Source organism: Typopeltis vanoorti, chromosome 13 (genome assembly GCF_054136105.1).
Source record: "Typopeltis vanoorti isolate ZY-2024b chromosome 13, IOZ_Tvanoo_1.0, whole genome shotgun sequence".
Classification (NCBI taxonomy): domain Eukaryota; kingdom Metazoa; phylum Arthropoda; class Arachnida; order Uropygi; family Thelyphonidae; genus Typopeltis; species Typopeltis vanoorti.
In genome coordinates, this window is record NC_143561.1 from 129,499,461 (window position 1) to 129,513,828 (window position 14,368).

General features: G+C 34.1%; 1 protein-coding gene across 2 annotated transcripts in view; it reads left to right on the plus strand.

Annotated features, from left to right (window-relative positions):
- Positions 1-14,368, plus strand: part of cin (Molybdenum cofactor synthesis protein cinnamon) — a 377,936-nt gene that overhangs the window by 29,021 nt on the left and 334,547 nt on the right. The window lies entirely within an intron of this gene.

Sequence of the window (14,368 nt, forward strand, 5' to 3'; positions counted from 1 at the left end):
AAATGGAGGTTATCATGTATTGATCTTCCTGGGACAGAGTACGTTTGATGTTGGCCAATAACTTCAGGCAGTGTTGGCTTTATTCGGTTTGCTATAACTTTGGAAATGATTTTGCAATTGGTATTAATTAGGGTGATTGGACGCTAGTTTCATATAGATATATATATCTTCAAGGCCCACCTTTCCTAATTGGGTTGTGGGGGGGGGGCAGCAGCAGCTGCAAGAGGAACTTCCAATGGTCACGATCCTCCGCCACCAAGCTCAGGTGTTCTGGTGGGACTCCCAAATGTGTTCACCCAAGGTTTTGGATATAATCTATCCAGCGAATTTACAAAATATATAGCAGAATCTTAAATAGCAAACTAATGAAATATTCCGAAAACTTTATTTTAGAAGTACAGAATGGATTTAGAAAAGACGATCATGTTATAGACCTGGCCTTTTGCCTAAAATTAATAATAGAGAAAAGAAGAGAATACAATTTAGAAACACATATTGCATTTATTGACTTTGAAAAAGCATATGACAAAGTTAAAAGAAACATATTATTTAAAATATTTAAAGAAAGACAAATACCAAATAATATCTGAAAAGCCATCACGAGTATATATGAAAATAATCAAATACAAATAAGATTAAATCATGAGCTGTCATATACGAGAGAGATAAACCAAGGGTCCCACAGGGATGTCAACTCTTAGCAACTCTTTTTAATATCTACTTAAATGAAATAATAATAAAATGGAATAAAAATTTACATTAAGGAATTAAACTTTCTCCTACAGTGAACTTAAACACTCTCCTTTTTGCCGTTGACCAAATAATAATTACAGATTCTGAAGATAACTTACAGAAAGCTATTTTAGATCTAAATGAGATAGCTGAAGATTATGATATGATAATATCAACAGAAAAATCAAAAACTATGGCCTTTAAAGGACAAGATCCAGCAAGAACTAAAATAGTAATAGATAACAAGATCTTAGAACAGATGAATTCATTTAACTACCTAGGATGTATGATCACAAATGAAAATGAAAAAGATATAAACATAAAAATTGCAAAATATTTACAAATAACAGGTGTAATTAACTCAATATTTAAACCAAACCTAGTTCAAAAACAAACCAGACTAAAAGTATACAATACATTAGCCCTACCAGTCTTAATGTATGGAAGTGAAATCTGGACAAAAAACAAAAAGACAAACAAAGATTAATAACAGCAGAAATGAAGTTTATGAGAAAAACTGCAAAGTATAACCTATTTGATCACAAAAGAAATGAAGAAATATGAAAGAATTAAATCAAGAACCAGTAATAGAAAAAAATTAAAAAATATAAACATAAATGGATGGAAAACGTTCAAAGAATGAAAACAGAAAGATTACCAAAACAAGCCTTAAATCCAGCAAGAACTAAAATAGTAATAGATAACAAGATCTTAGAACAGGTGAATTCATTTAACTACCTAGGATGTATGATCACAAATGAAAATGAAAAAGATATAAACGTAAAAATTGCAAAATATTTAAAAATAACAGGTGTAATTAACTCAATATTTAAACCAAACCTAGTTCAAAAACAAACCAGACTAAAAGTATACAATACATTAGCCCTACCAGTCTTAATGTATGGAAGTGAAATCTGGACAAAAAACAAAAAAGACAAACAAAGATTAACAACAGCAGAAATGAAGTTTATGAGAAAAACTGCAAAGTATACCCTATTTGATCACAAAAGAAACGAAGAAATTATGAAAGAATTAAACCAAGAACCAGTAATAGAAAAAATTAAAAAATATAAACATAAATGGATGGAACACGTTCAAAGAATGAAAACAGAAAGATTACCAAAACAAGCCTTAAAGTACAAGCCATTAGGAAAAAGAAATTCAGGACGTCCTCTTAAACGATTCAACGATGACTTCTAGGGCCAGAACAGGCCATGCCAGGCTTAAATCCTTGATACGCATGATGATGAATATAAAGAATAGTTAAATGGCCATTCTAGGAATTGCACAGTATGAGCTCAAGAGAATTTCATTCTCTGATCCTCACAATTAAATTCAATTCTGAGATATATTATCAAATACTATACAGAATAAGAATGTAGCATTCAGTTAAAAGTTCTGTAGTTTATCTTGACTATATAGGAACTTCCTCTCTTGATCTCCTTTTTTTATTTTATTGTTTTTCTCATTCATTCAGTCTGTTATCTCTCAAATTCCTTAGAATACAATAAAAAAAGATCTTACTGGACTGATATGCTTGTGCGTATCTTCTTCTAGTAAGCAAGTTTCCTTAAACACAACTTTCCTTCATTTTGCTGAGGTCAGCATGAAGAATAATTGCTCAGATAATAGTATATTTAGTTGAGCAGTTTCAAAGGCATTTCCATTCAAAAGAAATTTACTACAGAGATTCCAACTTGCTTCAATGAACATGTACCACTTATCAGTAAGCACATAATATTCTCACTTATACATGAAAGCTTCAATACATTATAATGTTCTTCAATATAATTTCATAGTTCCTCCTTGGAGAATTGTTAAAGATGCGTATAAAAACTTTTGCAAGATTACAGAAGAGAACTTGGTAATTTTTCTTCTTTTCCAGCTCTTGCCTTCTTGCTTGCTTGTCTATTTGCTGGCATTCTTGTTACTTAGTGACAGCTATTCTAAAAACTCATGATTAACATGCATGTCAGTTACTGAGATTCAAAGTGAAATTAGTGACGATGTGTCTGCCACTACTACAGCACTTGCACACCTGTAATAGTGTATGGCAGTTTCTCAACCTTTCTAAGCCCAAAGACCAGTAAAATGCCTAAAACAATTCTGCGGACCACTAAGTTATGTAATTTTTTTTAAATGTATGTGGGAATTACCAACATTTACATATACATTTACAACGTATACATATTATATTTACATACAACATTTACATATTATATTTACATACAACATTTACATATTATATTTACATACAACATTTACATATTATATTTACATACAACATTTACATATTATATTTACATACAACATTTACATATTATATTTACATATGTAAATGTAATATACAACATTTATATGTTGTATATATATTGGGAGGACATACATATACAACATTTATATGTATGTCCTCCCAATACTTCTCTATGGAAGTGAATGCTGGAATCACAAAAAGGCTGGAGAGAAAAAATTATTAGTTACTGAAATGGGTTGGCTAAGAAGATTACTTGGAGTTTCTCTGCTGGATCGACTAAGAAACAAAGACACAAGGAAACGACTGAAACAAAAAATAACAATAATAGACAAAATCCAAGAAAGAAGACTGCGATGGCTTGGCCATGTGACCAGAATGGGAACAGAAAGACTACCATCTAAAGCTCTGAATACAACGATGTAAGGTAAAAGATCCAAAGGATGGCCCAGAATTAAATGGATAGACAAAATAAAAGAGGACCTGAAAACCAAATCACAACAAGTGACACCAAACTGGACACAATTGTTTGGACTCTCCCAGGACAGACAGAAGTGGAAAGAGTTCATTCGGCCTCATCATCATCCACATAGATGATGGAAGAGAGAAGAAGAAGAATAGAACATTTTACATATACATAAACATTAACAAATACACATGGAAACATAATTAAGTTGAAAGTAAATGATTAAAAGTGTATCATCACTGTATAAAGTTTTAATTTTTATTAAACAAATGAAGGTATCAGTTTCTGATTTGCTGTGGGCAAATGAATGGGTATGACAGCACCATCCTGCTGACCTTCCCCATTCATCTGCCCACAGCAACTTTTATATTTTATATGCTATCCTCATTCATCTGCCCACACTCATTAAGCTCACTCCACAACAACATTTTTAGCAGCTATCCTCCTCACCAGAAGAGCTGAGCCTCACTGTGACGTCACTTTGAGCAACTTTCGTTTCATCCTTGATTTTGTCCGAATTTGGAAATGGATTAATTCCAAAACCAGTAACGAGAATAATCGGAAACTGTAGTCCAAATAAATAATATGATATAATTATGTTACTACTTACTTTTAATGAGATGGTTCAGCTTCTCAGCCTTTGCAGAGCTGCTGGATATCTGGCTCAATATTGATCAACTTCAGTCGAAGATTGGCACACACTAAGATGATTTCTGTATTTTGTTTTTATTAGAAGGAGCGATGAAAATCCTTTCTCACAAAGATAGGTTGTAGAAAATGCATGATGATTTTCAGTGCTTCTTCAGATAATTCGGGAAATTCACTTCTCACTGAAGGCGAGATTCAGAATTGAGCCAAACCAAGATCACGGAATTGCATTTTAAGCCCACTGTCACTTGAAAGCTCAATTAACTCTTCCTTTTTCGATAACGAAAGGTCGTTCTTGTGGCTATTAAGCCTGATATAGATCTCGAATCCACAGAAATTTCTTATAAAAGTTATTCGGAAAATATGTTTCAAAATTCTGTTTCAAAGTTTTGAGGTGGTCACAAGCCCTTTCCAGAAACTCAGAATCAACAAAAAAATCATTTTCCACTAAAAAGGATTCCAATTTTGGCAAAGGTGCAAATTATCTGACTTTTAAATAACTAATGCACCAGTTTTTTTTTCTCGAATGCCTTTATTTTGTTGTCGGCAACAAGAAGAGTTAAATAATTTCCCTGAAGGGAGAGATTTAGTTCATTTAATTTCAAAAAAATGTCTGAAAGATAGGATAGTGTTGATAACCATGCTTCGTCAACAAGGAGTGATGCAAAATTAGAATTACATTCATTTACAAACAATAAAACTTCGTGCTTTAATTGACATAACCTTGTTAGTACTTTGCCCCTGAAAAGCCAGCAAATTTCAGAATAAAGCAAAAGTTGTGTATATATTCACTGTCCATTTCATCGCAGAATACTGAAAATAACCTGTTATTTAGCAGTTGAGCCTTAATAAAATTAACTAGTTTTACAGCGTTGTATAGCACATTTTCTGGTGGCATTCCTTTGGAGGCCAACCTATCCCTATGCATAAAACAATATACCCGATTCATATCCGGAGCCACTTCCTTGACCATAGAAACAACCCTCAACTATGCCTGCCTGTAAGGGTGCAAGCTCCATCCAAACAGAAGCCCATGCATTTTTCCCACTAGATCCCTTTATGTATTATGCAATAATTGAGAGTGTGAAATATTTCTTCTCCAGTTGTATGGGATGACAAAGTTCTACAAAACAGAATATCATCATGAATGTTGTTATCATATGCATATCTTAGTAAAGTAGCATAATAAGGACTCTTTTTAACTCTTTTGATTAACTGAGATTCTATGTCACCTGCCATATCATTAATTCTGCAACCGACGGTGTCATTTGAAAGAGGAATCAAATCAACATCTTTTAATAACTTGTTGCCAAACATGGTTTTTACCATATCTTTTATAGCTGGAAGTAGCAAATTTTCCCCGATAGAATGAGGTTTCCCTGTTTTTGCTATGTACAAACTTAAGAGATAGGATGCTTCCAGTGCCTTGCTATTAATCGAACCCATGCCGAAACTATATCTTTCCTTAAGTATAAAGAGCTAATAAGCTTCATTTCGGCAATGAAAACATTACTAAAATTAAGGGGATATTAAATCCCACATAGTTTTAAAACCGAATAAGAAACTCAAAGATAGGAATCAGAGAGTTTCTTGCCGAATATAGTAAACTATAAATATCGGCGAACATTAGCGTTAGCCAATGCAAGTGATCCTAGTACGTAGTACAATCTCGGGCAACTCGTTGCAAAGGTGAGTAAAGTTAAGATCGCTATTCTTAGGTATTTTCCATAATGTAAAAACACATTTCCTAGGAAATGTATGCTGTTATTACATGATGGAGGGAGGTCACTACCCAGACCGGTTTCAGCCTTTTTTGAGGCTTCATCAGTGAGTAGCTAGACCTAATACCGAAGTGTATAGCGAAAAGAACTTATATACTCTGCGAACGAGTTTTCCAAGTAGGTGCAACCATTAAGTTACTTAAGTATAAAGAGCTAATAAGCTTCATTTCGGCAATGAAAACATTACTAAAATTAAGGGGATATTAAATCCCACATAATTTTAAAACCGAATAAGAAACTCAAAGATAGGAATCAGAGAGTTTCTTGCCGAATATAGTAAACTATAAATATCGGCGAACACTAGCGTTAGCCAATGCAAGTGATCCTAGTACGTAGTACAATCTCGGGCAACTCGTTGCAAAGGTGAGTAAAGTTCAGATCGCTATTCTTAGGTATTTTCCATAATGTAAAAACACATTTCCTAGGAAATGTATGCTGTTATTACATTATGGAGGGAGGTCACTACCCAGACCGGTTTCAGCCTTTTTTGAGGCTTCATCAGTGAGTAGCTAGACCTAATACCGAAGTGTATAGCGAAAAGAACTTATATACTCTGCGAACGAGTTTTCCAAGTAGGTGCAACCATTAAGTTACTTAAGTATAAAGAGCTAATAAGCTTCATTTCGGCAATGAAAACATTACTAAAATTAAGGGGATATTAAATCCCACATAGTTTTAAAACCGAATAAGAAACTCAAAGATAGGAATCAGAGAGTTTCTTGCCGAATATAGTAAACTATAAATATCGGTTGCACCTACTTGGAAAACTCGTTCGCAGAGTATATAAGTTCTTTTCGCTATACACTTCGGTATTAGGTCTAGCTACTCACTGATGAAGCCTCAAAAAAGGCTGAAACCGGTCTGGGTAGTGACCTCCCTCCATCATGTAATAACAGCATACATTTCCTAGGAAATGTGTTTTTACATTATGGAAAATACCTAAGAATAGCGATCTGAACTTTACTCACCTTTGCAACGAGTTGCCCGAGATTGTACTACGTACTAGGATCACTTGCATTGGCTAACGCTAGTGTTCGCCGATATTTATAGTTTACTATATTCGGCAAGAAACTCTCTGATTCCTATCTTTGAGTTTCTTATTTGGTTTTAAAACTATGTGGGATTTAATATCCCCTTAATTTTAGTAACTATATCTTTCCCATGATTTAATGTCCCTAAGCATTGCCGAAAAAAAATTCAATTGGCTTATTTTTCACATCGCAATGTTTAGTTTCTAAATGCCGTCGGAGTTTCGCAGGTTTTATGCACTTGTTCGACAACATAACACAAAACACATTGAGGTTTCTGTTCAATTTCATCTCCACACCAAGTAAACCCGAATTCCAAATATCAAATGTTATATTTCTTACTGTATTTTTTCTTTGAACTGCTTGGTTATTCTACTTTAATAGTATCAGATTTACTTGCCGTTACAACACGTGTATCAAAATTAGGGTTAGCATCACCTGTTTCATTTGCTCTTCTTTTCAAAGTTCTAGTCCTAAGCCACTTTTCCATTATTAAAAAACGTTTCCAAAAAATATATAAATACTGGGGTTAACTCACTACATACACTTTGTCCAAGTATCACTTAGCACTTCATTAATAAAAACCAATAAGCAATAAGCAATTGGTTGACATGTGGATAATGCATGTTCACTTCAAATCTGACAAAATAGCAAGGGAAGGTGAAAGCAATAAAACTATATTGTTGTTCACTTTGCCCCTCTTATTATTCGTCATTCTGCAGCTACAAATTTAGCGGCAGAATGACGAATAATAAAAGAGGGGTGAAGTGAACAACAATATAGTTTTATTGCTTTCGCCTTTGAACATTGTGACGCGATTTGTTGATTTTTATAAGTCTCTATTTGATTTCAATAATTTTTGCTTACTTATTCAATTTTAATTTGTTTTGTTTGGATAATTTAAAAAAAAATATATTTATTTAATTAATTTAAGTCTGCCTGCAGACCACTGGTCCCATCGTCGCACACCACAGGTTGAGAAACACTGGTGTATGGCATAAGAACACTACTATAAACAAGCATACAATAATATCCATGCAATTTTATTTCTATGTAGATCCGTAAGGATTACAACATTAAGGTAAGCAAATCAACTACAGTAAAACCCCGTTTTTACATTCCCGCAATTTACGTTTTCCTGCCATTTACATCATTTTCCATTGGTCCCGTCTTAAGGCCTATTCTTATGATATATTGTTTTTCCGCCATTAACAACTTGATGTAGACATTATTTCCCATGATTTGCATTTTTTCCTTGGGTGGCATTACTGATTTTTGAAGCGATTTCTGCGGAAATCTGCGCATTTCTGTTACCAGATGGCGTTGCTTTTGGCTGTAGTTTCGTTTCCGCCATCACGGTGACCTGCACGCTTGCAGCAGTAATGTAACGATGAGCGATACCATGATTTTTCAATCACAATATGAGTTGATATTGCAGAATTTCTGCTACGTAATTTAGCATGTGAAAGCTGCTTTCAAGTTGTGGTGGTGGATTATCCATTTTAGTAACATGGAGAAAAAAGACAGAAAATGTATTTCGGTAGAAGAAAAGATGACAATTCTGCGATGTGTAGATTGGTATGCCGGAACACATGTGCATTTAGCAAAAGATCTTGGACTCTACGTGTCTCACCACTTTGAACACGATAGTAAAAAACAGGTCAAGCATTGAACGCAATGCAAAGCAATCTGGTGCTATGTAAAAAATAAATAAATAAAATAAAATAATTTTTTTAAAAATCAACGATTAAAGATTTTTTTAAATAGATAAATGTAAGTAATTGTTAATTTATTTATTTTCAGTTATTAAACTTTGTAATCTAGTATCTAGACTCACATACTAGCAGTAAGTCATCTTTTAGTCTTTTTAAAATTTTTTTTTTACATTTCCTGCTATTTACACTTTCCTGCTTTTTACACTTTTTTCCATCAGTCCCCTGAAAAGTGTAAAAAAGGGGTTTTGCTGTATTTAAATACATTTTAAGTCTCCATTTAGTGATACTGTGGTGCTGTGGTAGCATTAAATGTACAACTGCATTAATTCCCCCCCCCCCCCCACACACACACTAGCCTGCCATGACGTCTCTAGACATCCAGCTAAATATGGATACGATTCTGTAACATCCATTGAATAACATGGATAAGAAGTGCAATTTGGTCTCACTATTTTATTCACCTCACCCGGTAGGGAGGTTAATAAATGCAAACAAATATATGTATATATTTTTATATCATTTTATATATAACAAAGCTTAACATTAATAACATTTTTTTTTTTTTATATTGCTCACACCAGATAAAGTTCCTTTGCACACCTATAGTACATTTTTTACCATAAATGGGATAAGCATTTTTTTTCTACTTTTTATCAATTTTATATATATATTTTTCTGTTTTTAATTTATTTGTTTACATAGTTTGGAAACCCTGCTCTAAAGACCCAACATGAAACTTTCAAGCAATTTCAAGTCTCCAGTAAGCAGGGTGGTGGTCTTACAGTAGGTGATGAAATTCATACCCCACCTAAACACAATCACAAACATTTATGCCCAAGGTGGGATTTGAACCCATCTACATCTACGTGAGATCAGTTAACTTACCTTTACTTGAAAAAAGTCCACATAAACATTCTTCTTATCATGAGAGAAATCAAACTCATGTTTTTTTTTATCTCCGTTAATGGCACATTTTCCTGTCATTCTCTCAGCTGCACTACAGAGGCATTAAAGCTTGTGGAAAGAGCATTCTTGGAAGCCATTTTGAAACCATGCATTATAGTGGCAGTACATGGATGATACATAAGTTGGAAGCATATTGTAGAAGACTCTAATGATTTCATGTTTTCAAAATAATCTCCATCCAGGACCCCCCCCCCTCTCCACCCACTTCCAAATGCTTTAAATGCTGAAAAAGGAAGAGTGCAGAATATGTCTGGATATCTATGGGTAATTAACACTGATAGACACTCCCCCCCCCCCCAACACTTATTCATCATCTGCCACAAAAGTTTGGTTTTATCTTCCTTGAAAAAAACAGGGTTTTACTTATCATAAGAGATCATGCTACTAACAAGAAAAATAGATGACACTATCATCATCATCAAATTCCTGCTATGTACCCTCAAGGGGTGTACAGGATATGATAGTACTACATGAAAAATTTACATCATTACTAACTTCCTATCTACAATTTTCCTCTAAATCAGCTGTTACTTGTCAAGACTATAACATTAGCATATCTTATATTTCTATTGTCTAAGGCACTTTGTACGGTATCAATCCACCTATATCTCGGTCTTCCTCTTCGTTTTCCTGTCAACCTGACAGAGAACACTTGTTTTGCTAATCTTTCCTCGCCCATTCTGTTTAAGTGACCAAACCACCTGAGATTAGCTCTGCTAATGCATTCCTGGATGCTGACAATGTCAAGTTCTTTCCTAATATCCACGTTTTTAATATGATGTTGCCATTGATGCCATCTGTTCACGCCTCTAATCTTTCTCAGCACTCTCATGTCTTTGGTCAAGTGTTTTACTTCTGACCCAGCTTCAGATGCATATGTTAAAACTGATTTAAACACTGTCTTGTATACAGCTAATTTAGTGTTTTGACTAATTTCTCTCTTATTCCATATGAATTTATTCAGTTGACTTTCTACCATTCCAGCTTTGTTGATCCTGTTGTCTATTTCCATATTTAATTTACCATCTTCACTAAAAATCGTGCCTAAGTAGCTGAAATGTTTTACTTGCTCTAGAGATTCTCCATTCACAACGCAGTTGACATTTTCAACTATTGTGCCCATTTTCATTGTCTTTGTCTTTTTATTGCTGACCTTCATACCATATCTATTACAACAGTTATTCAATTTAGTCAGGGAATCTTGCAGACTTGTAGTGGATTTATTTAGAAGTATAACGTCATTCACATAAAGCAAAGAGCTGACATTAACATCTCCAATTTTGATATCAGGTTTAATACCACTTTCCTTCATAATGTGATCCATATAGATAATGAATAACAGAGAGGATAATGTACATCCTTGTCTGACACTCAATTTAACATTAAACCATCTTCTTGTACTTCCTTCAGTTCTAACTTCTGACTCACAACTCAAATAAAGACAAAGTATTGCTTGATATAATGCCCCATTGACACCATATATCTGTAGCGTATTGAATAGCTTCTGTCTTGGCACCTTGTCATATGCCTTTTCCAGATCGACAAAACTTAAATACAGATCTTTGTTATATTCCCATGATTTTTCAACTATTTATCGTTCAGTGAAGATCTGATCCTGACAGCCTCTATTTGTCGTGAATCCAGCTTGTTCTTCACCAAGCTTTTCTTCCACAATTCATCTCAACCATTTCTCAAGTATACTTGCATAAATCTTACCAGGAACACTCATTAGGGAAACACCTCTGTAATTCTCGCATTCAGTTTTATTTCCCTTTTTATATATGGGTACTATGAGAGTTGTACTCCAATCATCGGGAATTCATCCCTCTGTCCAGGACTTCTGAACTATGCAGTGCAGCCACTGTAAGACTTTTATACCACCATACTTCAACATTTCTGGTCAAATATCATCTACTCCTGCTTCCTTTCCACATTCCACATTTTGATGGCTTTTTCTCCTTCAAGTATGGATATGTATTCCTGACTGTATGTCTGTTGAGTGTTTTTTACCACAAAATTACTTCGATAAATTTAGCAATTTTTCGAAGTAATTACTCCATACTTCAAGGATATCTTTTTTTCTCCCATTTTCATGTCACCTTTGTCATCTCTAAGTTGTTTTACAGCACTCTTTCCTCCATTTCCAAGCTTCATCAACAACCTCCAGAATATCTTACCACCTTCTTGATATTGATATTTATTTTCTATGTTCTTGCCAAAGTCCTTCCATGACTTTTGTTTAGCTAGTTTTACACAATGTTTAGCTTTCTTACATTTGTGGTCTGTATTCTCAAAGAGCACAAGCAGACTTATTTGCCAGGAATGTTTGATATGCTTTCATCTTTTCCTTTGCTGCCTCTTTAACTTCCTGTGTTCCCCATGGAGTTCTGATTTTTCTATCTTTGCAGACAACTTCACCACATGCCTCTCTGGCTGAATCAACCAGGGTTTTCTTCAAGTCTTGCTGCTGAATCTCCACGGTGTGGTTGCTGTTCTCAAACTCTTTCATTTTTTCTTCAATAATCTTTGTGTATTTTAGTCTACAGTTCACATCTGAGAGCTGCTCAACTTTTATTCGCTTTAAAACTTTCTGACATGTTATTCTTTTCAATATGAAATTCAGTTTTATCCTGCTCAAGACTAAATAGTGATCACTTCCAATTTCAAATCCTCTGTACTCTCTGGTGTCCTGCACCAGGGTGAAAACATGACTATCAACAATAACATAGTCAATGAGTCTTTTCTTATTCCATGCCTCTTCTCTCCATGTGAATTTGTTCACATTTTTATGTTGGATCATGGTGTTAGTAATAACCAGTCCTTGTCCTGAACAGAAATCCAACAAGTATTTGCTATTATTATTAGCTTTGCTCTTTTCTCCAAATTTTCCTAAAATATTTTTGTATGACTGACTATCATTTCCTACTCTGCTATTTAGATCCCCAACAAGGACCAAGTTTTCCTTTTTCATTTTGTGAGTTGCTTTTTCTAAAGCATGAAAAAATTCCTCTACTTCTACCTTAGTAGAACCTTCTGTGGTACCATAGGCACAAATAAGTCTCATTGTCCAATTCCCCATTTTGATATTAGCCCACATCACTCTACTTGAGACTGCCATTCAAGAAGATTAGCCTCATATTTTGTGTTGAATACTATGGCTACTCCTTCTTTTCCTTGATTGTCATTTCCTGAATATAACAATTTGTATTTATTGCTCAGAAAGATCTCACCAGTTTTTGTCTTTTTTGTTTCAGTCACCCCTATTATATCGATCTGGTACTTATCTAATTCCTCAGCTAGCTCCATTTCTTTGCCATTCAGGCTTCTTATGTTGATAGTACCGATCATTAACTCTAGTGATGTTGAGTTGGGGTGTATTTTCAGGTTTGATACAGTAGCTGACTTTTTGCTGTTTGCCCTGGTTCCCTGGCAAAAACAATGGGGGGGGGCCTTGTTTAACCGGGTGACGCCCCAGCCAGCATGAAATTTTGTCATATATGACACTATTAATAATAGTGTCATACTAATAATAGTGTCATATTAATAAAGTAATAGATGATACTATTAACAGGAGAAATATTTTCTTCAAATGATTTCTTCAAAATGATTACTCAAAAAGTAATTATTTTCTGAGAAACCTACACATGCTGCAGTTAAGTCAGATATAAAGTTTCTGTCTCCCTACCATTCGTTGTGGAGGAACCTCTAAACATATAGGTCATATTTTTTAAACATATTAATATCAGAAATGCTTTCAAACAAATTCAGATCTTTCAAGATTTTTGCAGACTCTAAAAGACGACTTTCCTTTCTAAAATAGCTTGGTATATAATGAAGATCTTTTGTTCATGTGCAAAGCCTACATAAGTCAGAATGGAAGAAGTTTTGAAATCCGAAATAATGAACAACTTGGTAGTATAAAACAAATAAGGATTTACTGCCTACATCTTCAAAGAACATCACAAGATGGATTGGGCATTCATCTCAGTGCTTTATTTGGATGACAGATATGATACTATTATGGACTTTTAAAGAATCTGCTGAATTTTTACTCTCTCAGGGCACTCTTAATTAGAAGAATCAATGCCTTATCTTACATGGTATTTGAAAGTCTCTCAGACTGTCATGCAGTACATCAGATCAGTGCTATCAGTCATCTGAAAGTTATGCATAATAGTAAACTGGTAATATCTGATATGCATGGTTAAATTCCTGTTGTGTTTAGGCTTTTTACAGTCATTGTGTTTAGGAGTCTCTAGATCTTTTTTTTATTGTATATTTTTCTAGTTTTTAACTTCCCGAAGAATCTATTAAGTGTAAATAGTGAACACGAAGGTGTAGTTTGTTGAACATTCCAGTAAATACAAGAATTGGTACTATCTCTAAATTAGTATAACTAGTTATCTTTTGGCTACCAGAGTTATGTTACTAAGTTAAGGTCTGTTGCTTACTGAAATGCTCATGGTGTTTTTCTTCATGTTTTGCAGCTGTATCTTGCCATAGTATGTTAAAATTTGGCAGGAATCTAACAGATAAGCTTAGGTGTTGATGGTTATTCATGACTTAATTTTCATGGTATTAACAACACCACAAACACTTTTAGCAACAAAGATTAGATTAACGCTTATATTTTGCTGATTTTCAACTCAGCATCATCAGAGCACAACACACATGTAAACGCGACAGTGAGTGAAACAATATAATTGCAAAAGACAAAAGATCTAAAATCCTATTTTTTGGTGCCCTCTAACGAGAAAAAAAAAAAAACACAGCAGTTATCC